This window comes from Mobula birostris, chromosome 8, assembly GCF_030028105.1.
Source record: "Mobula birostris isolate sMobBir1 chromosome 8, sMobBir1.hap1, whole genome shotgun sequence".
Classification (NCBI taxonomy): domain Eukaryota; kingdom Metazoa; phylum Chordata; class Chondrichthyes; order Myliobatiformes; family Myliobatidae; genus Mobula; species Mobula birostris.
The window spans coordinates 51631099-51640961 of NC_092377.1; the positions used below are offsets into that span (position 1 = coordinate 51631099).

Below are 9863 nucleotides of genomic sequence, written 5' to 3' on the forward strand. Positions count from 1 at the left end.
CTATACAGCATACTTGATTTACATGTTATGAAATGTCGACTGTACTCTTTTCCATAGATGCTGCCTGGCCTGCTGAGTTCCTCCAGCATTTTGTGTATGTTGCTGGGATTTCCAGCATCTGCAGATTTTCTCTTGTTTCTGTTTCATTCTTTCCTTTATGGTGCATGGCTGCAGTCTGTGCCATTAACAAGATGGACAGTGGCAAGATGCTGAGGCTTCTTCGATATGTCGTCCTAACCCTTTTTCATCATTCAGCAGAAGAGTGGGTTTACAGATTCCTTATGCAGGAGGTGCAGCTTCCTGGCCTCCGTCAGACTTTGGTGCTTCCCTGGAGGTATGTCCACAGAGATGAAATATATCACCCTCCAGAAGGGTACAAAAGAGTATCATTAAATAATCCATGCTAGGTAACAAAAATGTACAACAGATACTGCACAAAGATTAATTTGGCCCATCTTCATTGGAGACTGGTGATAAGGAAACATAATGGAGTGCACCTGGGTAGTCAATAGTGAAATAGACTGGCATTGTGTTCCAGGTATTTTCACATCTTCTATAATTTCTTTAATCAAAACAACCCTTTTATAGCTTCGATCAGCTGATGGCACTGTATTTTTTTCCACTATTCAGATACAAAAATCTGAAATACTGTTTACAGGATTTTGATGGAATATTCTGCTAAATGATGGATATACATTGATAAGTCAGCATGCTTGGTAAACAGATGGTATATATATTTGAGTGTGTGTATTTTTTTGCATTTCTGTAGTTTACTTTGAATTATTAGAATAGTGGGAATAAGAAGGCTGTTGCTTTAATATTAATCTGAATATTTTATTTGATAGATCATATGAACTAATCGCATCTGGACAACTCATAAGTATGCCTACAATATGGTACAATGCACATGTCAGCAGAAACTGAATTTTCTGTCAGTGTGAAACAGACAACTCAGAAGTTATCTCATTGTCATGCAAGTTTCACTACGTTGTTTCAGTCACTTGAGCAGATGAGAAGTTTTCCCTTGCTTATGGTTATGTTTCAGGTTTAGTGGCAGTGGGAGTTGTGGGCAGTGGTGAGGCCAATTGTGAAAAGTTGAGGGAATGTGACAACAATTAAGATTAGGGAAGAACTGATGAATCAACAGGTCCTTAACAGCTCATCAATTTTGAGCATGAATTTAGATTCATAGAACATAGAACATTACAGCACAATACAGCGTTTTGGATGATATGGTACTAAGCATTTAACCTACTTCATTGTCAATCTAATGCTTCCTTCCCACATAGCCCAGATGGGTTCTTGGCCAAGTACTAAATACCTATGCTGATCAACTGGAGGGAGTGTTCACTGTTATCTTCAATAACTTGCTTCGGCAGTCTGCGGTACCAACCTGCTTCAAGCAGGCTTCAATTATACTGGTGCCCAAGAAGAAGATGGTGACCTGCCTCAGTGACTATCATCCAGTAGCACTTACCATCCACAGTGATGAAGTTTTTGAGAGGATGACACCTCTCACCTTCCTTTGCTCCAAAGAGAAGGGACTAGCTCACTCAACCTCTCCTTTTACGACATATTCTTCAATGCAGTCAGCATTCCCGTAACCTCCACTGCACCCTCTCTCTGAATCTTCCTTCAGCCTTCTATAATGAGGCGAGCAGAAATGAACTCAATGCGAAGATTCAAGATTCAAAGTACATTTATTATCAAAGAATATATGAATTATATAACCTTGAGATTTGTTTGCTTACAGATAGACACAAAGCAAGAAACCTGAAAGAATCCAATTAAAATAGAATAAAAATAAAAGACCAACACCCATTGCGCAAGGAAAAGGGAAAAAAAAGCACAAATCCTGGAAACAGTTATCACCAATAACAACGCAAACACGAGGAATTCTGTAGATGCTGGAAATTCGAGCAACACACATCAAAGTTGCTGGTGAACGCAGCAGGCCAGGCAGCATCTCTAGGAAGAGGTACAGTCGACGTTTCGGGCCGAGACCCTTCGTCAGGACTAACTGAAGGAAGAGCTAGTAAGAGATTTGAAAGTGGGAGGGGGAGGGGGAGATCCAAAATGATAGGAGAAGACAGGAGGGGGAGGGATGGAGCCAAGAGCTGGACAGGTGATTGGCAAAAGGGATATGAGAGGATCATGGGACAGGAGGCCCAGGGAGAAGGAAAAAGAGGAGGGGGGGGAAAAACCCAGAGGATGGGCAAGGGGTATAGTCAGAGGGACAGAGGGAGAAAAAGAAGAGAGAGAGAAAGAATGTGGGTATATAAATAAATAACGGATGGGGTACGAGGGGGAGGTGGGGCACTAGCGGAAGTTTGAGAAGTCAATGTTCATGCCATCAGGTTGGAGGCTACCCAGACGGAATATAAGCCTGAAACATCAACTGTACCTCTTCCTAGAGATGCTGCCTGGCCTGCTGCGTTCACCTGCAACTTTGATGTGTATCACGAATAACAACATTCCTTACCAAATTAACTCCTCAGATCCAAACCCTGGAGGATCCCAGAGTAGGCCTAAAGTTTCATCATATTAATGGACACAGAGCACAGTGGCCAGAGCAGCCTTCATAGCCTCAGCGCCATGGAGAGGGGAGTGACCATCGCGGAGAGCGAGCAAAATCGACTCTTGCCTCAGATTGCGACACCTTGTCTTTTCAGTCTATCTGGGCCGGTGTTTAATCTGACCGAACAATGGAACAGCAAAAGTCTCCAAAGCCCTGGAGAGAGGAGTAAACATCAGAGTGAATATCGGGGAGAGCGAGCGAAATCAGCTCTCACCTCTGATCTGAGCCAGCGTTTAAATTGTCTAAGCAATGGATCGTACCTTGCACTAGGACTCACCTACTGTGAAGGGTTCATGGCCTGGACAATGCCACCCCATGAGTTGCTCTGGGCTCAGATTTTGCCATCCAGGTCGAAGCCGCTCTCACACTCTTCAAATCAGCTCAGCATCCAGAGCGATCGCACGTCACACCCAGGCCAATTGTACAGGCATCGAATCTCCTCAGCTCCATCCTCTCCTCTCTGAATGGCTCACTCCAACTTCACTGATTCTTGACTCTTTGAATGAACCTACCATGGGGAACCTTGAACATGTTACTAAAATCTATGTACACCACATCCACTGCTCTATCTCCATCAAATTGTTTCTTCACTACCTTGAAGAATTCACTCAGGCTCTTGAGACACAATGTGCCTGTCACAAAACCATGCTGACTACTTCTAATCAGCCTTTGCATCTTCAAATGCTCATAAATCCTGACATTAATAATCCTCTCCACTAGTTTACCCAACATTAATGTAAGATTCTCTGATTTGTAATTCTGAGGATTATCCCTATTACCTTTCTTGAACAACAGAATGATATTTGCCACCTTCCATTTGGACTACTCGTGGCCAGTGAGAGTGCAGAAATAATTGCCACCTGTACAGCAATATCTTCCCTTGCTTCCAGTAGTAACCCGGGGTACATCTGATCCAGCCCTGGGAACTTATTTATCTCAGTGTTTTTCAAAAAAAATCATGCCAGGAATGGGATGTTCAGTGTCCTGCAGCTGAATCTAGAAATCAAAGCAACATACAATGGATCATAGAAATCTGAAATCTGAAAGGCCACTTTGGAAATTGTGAGTAGGTCAGGCAGTATCTGAAGAAAAGATAGGCACAGTTAATGATTTAGATTGCTAAACTCTGAAAATACAATGACTGCACTCTACCAGAAGGGAAGACATTATGCTCTTCAGTTTTTGGGGCCTACACCAAGCACGCTTCTTATGTGTCTATTTGAAGCAGTCTTCAAAATCTATGTAAGAATAAGTGTTGTAGGAATTCATCCTTAACACCTGGTGGAGATTAGAGACATTTTATATGCCCAACACATTAGCTAATGTCACTTTGCGGACAAAGGGCATATTATTGTAAATGTTAGGGCTTACTTGTTGTTTTTGGCTAAGAACAAACACAACCTCATACCGTGGGATCCTGGAGTTCAATGGATCGCAGATGAAAAGAAGCAGAGCTGATTGCATCTTTACTTGAAACACGCTAAATTTACACATTGTCTTTAAATGTTGAGAGACAGAATTTTGTAAAATACAAGCAAAGTCACTTTTTCTTTCAATTTTAGTCAGATTTTTCCTCAATTCTGAGTGACTGAAATCATTTATTTATTAATACAGTTAATTGTCTGTAGTTCAGATGAACATCTGGGCTTGGGGTCAACAGTTCTGAAGCTGTGGCTTGTACCATAGAGCAGCAAGGGAAAAAAAAACTTCACAACCATGTAACATGCAACACATATTCTGTAGCCAAACTGAAAAAAGGAAGCAAACCGCTTCCTTTGCTAACAGCTTACTTGTTGTGCCGGCTTTTGTACAGCTGCATACTAAGGGTGTTGGCTTGCATGCTTTCAGGCATGAGATCATAGTCTGAATCACATTTATAGAAGTTGAATTAACCCTTTCAACTACTGGAACTTAGTCCTTGTTAATCTCAAAACTGAAAGATGACACATTGAGCAGTGCAACACCTGCTCAGTATCACACTGGAATCTCAGTCCAGTTTAAGTATTCAAATCCAACTGTGAGGCTGAAACTCACAGACAGAAGTAAGAATGCTACCAGCTGTGAAATGCTGATATATTTATAAGCTGATAGAATTTGTTGTGTATCGAGCTGAACTTGTTTTATTAGAATGCTCAAATAAAGCTGCATATGACATTTGCAAGCTACAAAATTTAAAGAACACTTTCATGGTATTATCATGGAGAATGTTTACTCAATTTAACTGCTTAAGGGAATACATCAACGTAATAACATTTCTGATCATATGAAATATTCTTCAAACTTAATTTTGGAGAATAAAACATGAGGATGCATCTTAAACATCATTCTAAGGAAGTTCAAATGGGTACAATCCCCATAGTTTCATTGAATTTGTATTAAGGTTGATCTCAGAGGATTTTGAGTGTGTGCTTGGAGTAACAATGTGTAAATCAACTGCAATGTAGAGAAAGAGACTGCTTTCAGTACTCTGCTCTGCCAAAGATATTCTAAAAATCTTCATCTGCTGTGCATTAGTTTGAGTGATGCCCATATTCACAACAACAATGTTTTATACTATTGAGGTGAAACAAGCCTGTGGTCCATATCAGAGATGATTATAGGCAAGTCTTCAACCCTCTACTCATACTGCAACGATGAACTATTTTTCCCATGGCTGCTTGGTTCCCTCCATTGCACTGACTACAGTTCAGAAGGGTCTAATTGAATGTGAACTTTAAGAAAATTCTGACAAAACGAAAGGAGGTAAAATCCTTTGGTGTAAGAGGACATATACCATAGCAGAAATTTTAAAACTTAACACCTGAATGCTTATGTAGTCAATCAGGGATCATTTTCCATTAACAAACCTATCTTACATTCATCCCATTGAAAAAATACTGTGAGAAGCGTCTCACAAAATCCTTGATCTTAGTAAGGGTGGTAAAATCAGGGAAAGAACTGCCCGCCGGGTTTCTTCTGCACATCGCCTGGCTACTGATCATGAACAGTGCCAGGGGAGGCATGAGAACAAGAACTAATGATGACAGAAGTTAGTTGGAGAGAAAACTTTTAAAAATATATATAGACTTCCCAATCCAGACATTTTTGTTACATCAAACATAAACAAACACACTTAATCATTTCTATGCAAAACACACACAAAATGCTGGAGGAACTCAGCAGGCCAGGCAGCATCTATGGAAAGGAGTACCGTCAACGTTTCAAGCCGAGACCCTTTGGCAAGACTGGAGAAAAAAAGATGAGGAGTAGATTTAAAAGGTGGGGGAGGAGAGGGAGAAATACAAGGTGATAGTTGAAACTGGGAGGGTAAAGGATGAAGCAAAAAGCTGGGAAGTTGATTGGTGAAAGAGATACAGGGCTAGAGAAGATGAAGACTGACAGGAGAAGACAGAGGCCATGGAAGGAAGAAAAGGTGGGAGGAACACCAAAGGGAGACGATGCACAGGCAAGGAGATTAGCTGAGAGAGGGAAAAGGGGATGGGGAATGATGGGGGGGGGGCATTAATGGAAGTTTGAGAAATCGATGTTCGTGCCATCAGGTTGGAGGCTACCCAAATAGAGTATAAGGTACTATTCCTCCAACCTGAGTGTGGCCTCAATTACAGTTGCGATCCCCTTTTCCCTCTCTCACCTTATCTCCTTGACTGCCCATTGCTTTCATTTAGTGCTCCTACACCCCTTTTCTTTCTTCCATAGCCTTCTGTTCTCTCCTATAGACTCTCCCTTGTCCAGGCCTGTATCTCTTTCACCAATCAACTTCCCAGTTCCTTACTTCATCCCTTCCCCTCCCGGTTTCACCTCTCCCCACCCCCACCTTTTAAATCTACTCCTCATCTTTTTTTCTCTGGTCCTGCTGAAGGGTCTCGGCCCAAAACGTCAACTGTATTCGTTTCCTAGATGCTGCCTGGCCTGCTGAGTTCCTCCAGCAGTTTTTGTGTGTTGTTTGGATTTCCAGCATTTGCAGATTTTGTCTTGTTTGTAATCAATTCTATTCTTCTTTTGCTTTGCTGTACCAGGTCAAATTGCAATCCCTTCATTTTGTACAAATACTCAAATATAGTGCAAAGGCAGCTTTTGAAAGATTCATACAATACATGCAAAACTTTACCTCTTTTTGTTGAGAATCACTTCCATTGGCTCCAGCTGCAATGACTGAAACTCAAGCCATTAGTTAATGGATCCTAGTCTTCAAACACTCCAAGAAGACTGATATTTAACGGAAGCAATTTGGCAGAAAACTTTATGGATGAGCAAACTAGTGTGATATCCATACGGTGAAGCTGTTCAGTGAATATTAATAAATTGAAGAATTAACACATGAACAAAATTGTAATAAATGCTTATTTTTAAATGACAGTAATCTTGGTTAAGAATAGCATTTTCTCAAACTATATTCTGTAATTCACCCATTTTTTAAAAAAAAGATATGTTGCACTCATGAATCACATGAACAATTTGCACCATATGGAGCCAAGAGAAGTGGGCAGAGGATCATAAGAGCCACACGATTGCACATGGTCCTCGGTTCAAAGATCAGCTCACCCTCAAGTGAAGACCAACATTTGTATGAGCTCTATAGTGTAATCTGGACGATTGTTTTTACTGTCTGTTTGAGACTGAACTGTTTTATGGTCCATAATTCATGAACTTAGTTTATATTTATATATTTTGTGAAATGTTAGGTAAGTTTGTTTTGGGGGGAACAAAGAGGAAGTGGGCAGACTCAATTGGGAAGATATAATCATGGAATCCTTGTACTATCTGTAGACATGGATTATGTTCAAAGGAGAAAGGACTACAAAGCAAGACAAGGCAATCAATTTTTCTTCTGAAAGTTGGTTTAGAACATATCGACCCAATAAGTTTATTTTTCAAAGAAAGGGGCTTCCCTTCCTCCACCATCAACACTGCCCTCACCCCAAACTCCCGCCACCCTACCAGGGATAGGGTTCCTGTTGTCCTCACTTACCGTGCCACCAGCCTCTGCGTCCAGCACATAATTCTCCATAACTTCCACCATCTGCAACAGGATCCCGCCACCAAGCTTATCTTTCCCTCCCCCCACTTTCTGCTTTCCGCAGAGATCGCTCCCTGGATGACTCTCTTGTCCATTCATCCCTCCCCACTGATCTTCATCCTGGCACTTATCCTTGCAAGTGGAACAAGTGCTGCACCTGCCCCAACATCTCCTCCCTCACTACCATTCAGAGCCCCAAACAGTCCTTCCAGGTGAGGTGACACTTCACCTGTGAGTCTGTTGGGGTCATATACTGTGTCTGGTGCTCCTGGTGTGGCCTCCTATATGTTGAACAACACCTTATATTTCATCTGGGTAGCCTCCAACCTGATGGCATAAACATTGATTTCACAAACTTCTGGTAATGTGCCCCCCTCCTTCACCATTTCCTCTCTCACTTTATCTCCTTGCCTACCCATCACCTCCCTCTGATGCTCCTCCTCCCTTTTCTTTCTTCCACACCCTTCTGTCCTCTCCTATTAGATTCCCACTTCTCTAGCTCTATATCTCTTTCACCAAACAACTTCCCAGGTCTTTACTTCACCTCTCCCCTCCTGGTTTTAACTACCAACTAGTGTTTCTCCCTCCCCTCCCCCCACCTTTTAAATTTACTACTCATCTTTTTTTCTCCATCCTATGGAAGGGTCTCGGCCCGAAATGTCGACTGTTTACTCTTTTCCATGGGGGATGTTGCCTGGCCTTCTGAGTTCCTCCAGCATTTTGTTATGTTGCTAAATTTTGTCGTATTGTTCAATGAGGACCTCTGCTGGTTAAGGATCACAGAGCATCCAGGGATTATTTACAGTCATGAATTCAGGCAGTGTTGTTCCTGTAGTAAAAATGCTGGCAGAGCAATGTAAAAGCTCAGTTTAGTAGCATAAAATTGAAATGTAATGGAAGCAACATATTTATTTCATGATTAAGTCCTATCTAGTAAGCTAGGTAAATTGAAAACTTAAAATTACTACTGACATTTTATAGTTTATTATATTTCTGAAAAAATGTTAACGTTTTTTTGAAAACAAATTAAAACATAAAATTGAACAAGGTGCAATACGACCTCAGTGAAAGACTGATTTATGGTTTTATAGCATTATTCGAAATGCAACCACATCATCAAAGTAAGAAATACCAAATTATTGAAGAAAAAAATGATTTCAAGGTTCAAGATTCAAAATTGTTTAATGTCCTTTCCAGCACACAAGTGCAAAGGGGAACAAAATAATTATTTCCCTCGATCTAATGCAGCAGACAAAAAAAAAAGATAACTCACGCAAAATTTAAAAAAAATACACAATGCATTTAAGTGCGTATGATAGCTCATATACAAAGACTGATTTTATGTCCATAAAGAGAGAAAGACACAGGAGTGTCTGTACGACAGTGACTCCAGTAGGAAATGATAAAGCAGTGGTGGTTGGGGGTGTGGAAGGGTGGGTTAGTGGGTGGAGGTGTTGTTCAACCTTACGGTTTGAGGAAAGTCGCTGTTTTTGAGTCTGGTTCTCCTGGTGTGGATGCTATGTAGACTCCTCTCTGATGGGAGCGAGCAAACAGTCCATGAGCAGGGTGCCTGGGATCTTTTATGTTGTTATTGACCCTTTCTGTATATGTGTCTTTGATGATGGGTAGGCTGGTGCTGGGGATATGTTGGGCTGTTTTGACCACCCGTTTTAGAGCCTTACTGTTTGCTGCAGTGCAGTTTCCATATTATGGAGTGGTGCAGCTTGTCAGGATTTTTTCTACTGTGCATCTGTAGAAGGACGTGAGTACAGATGTGCATAGCCCAGCTCTCTTCAGCCTTCTCAGAAAGGAGAGGCTTTAGTGAGCTCTCCTGATTGTTTAGGCTGTGTTCTGGGACCATGATAGATCGTGCGAGATGTGCACTCCCAGGAGTTTGAAACTAGTCACAGTTTCCACTGTTGTGTAACCGAAGTAAAGAGAGGTGTGAGTGGCATGCGTTCTAAAATCGATAACCATCTCCTTTGTCTTGTTGACATTGAGGAAGGGGTTATATGCCTGACACCAAACCTCGAGCTCTTCCCCCTCCTCTCTGTAAGCCGTCTCATTGTTGTTGGTGATGAACTCCACCACCGTCATGTCATCAGTGAACTTGACAATGTGATCGCTCGGGTGTTTGACTGTGCAGTCATGTGTGAGCAAAGTGTACGGAAATGGGCTCAGCTCGCAGCCCTGAGAGGCACCCAGGGCTCTCCTGGGATGTAACATCTGCTTAAAAATGACTTGTCCTACAGTAGATGTAAATGTTTT

The 9863-nt window shown here is 41.7% G+C and overlaps 1 long non-coding RNA gene across 1 annotated transcript; it reads right to left on the bottom strand.

The window, feature by feature from the left end:
* Positions 1-2488: 2488 nt before the first annotated feature.
* LOC140202198 (uncharacterized) lies at positions 2489-6737 on the bottom strand. The gene is made up of 3 exons (XR_011887033.1): positions 6687-6737; positions 2856-3086; positions 2489-2731 (listed from the first exon to the last, which is right to left on the bottom strand). It is a non-coding gene; the product is annotated as an uncharacterized lncRNA (long non-coding RNA).
* Positions 6738-9863: the final 3126 nt, after the last annotated feature.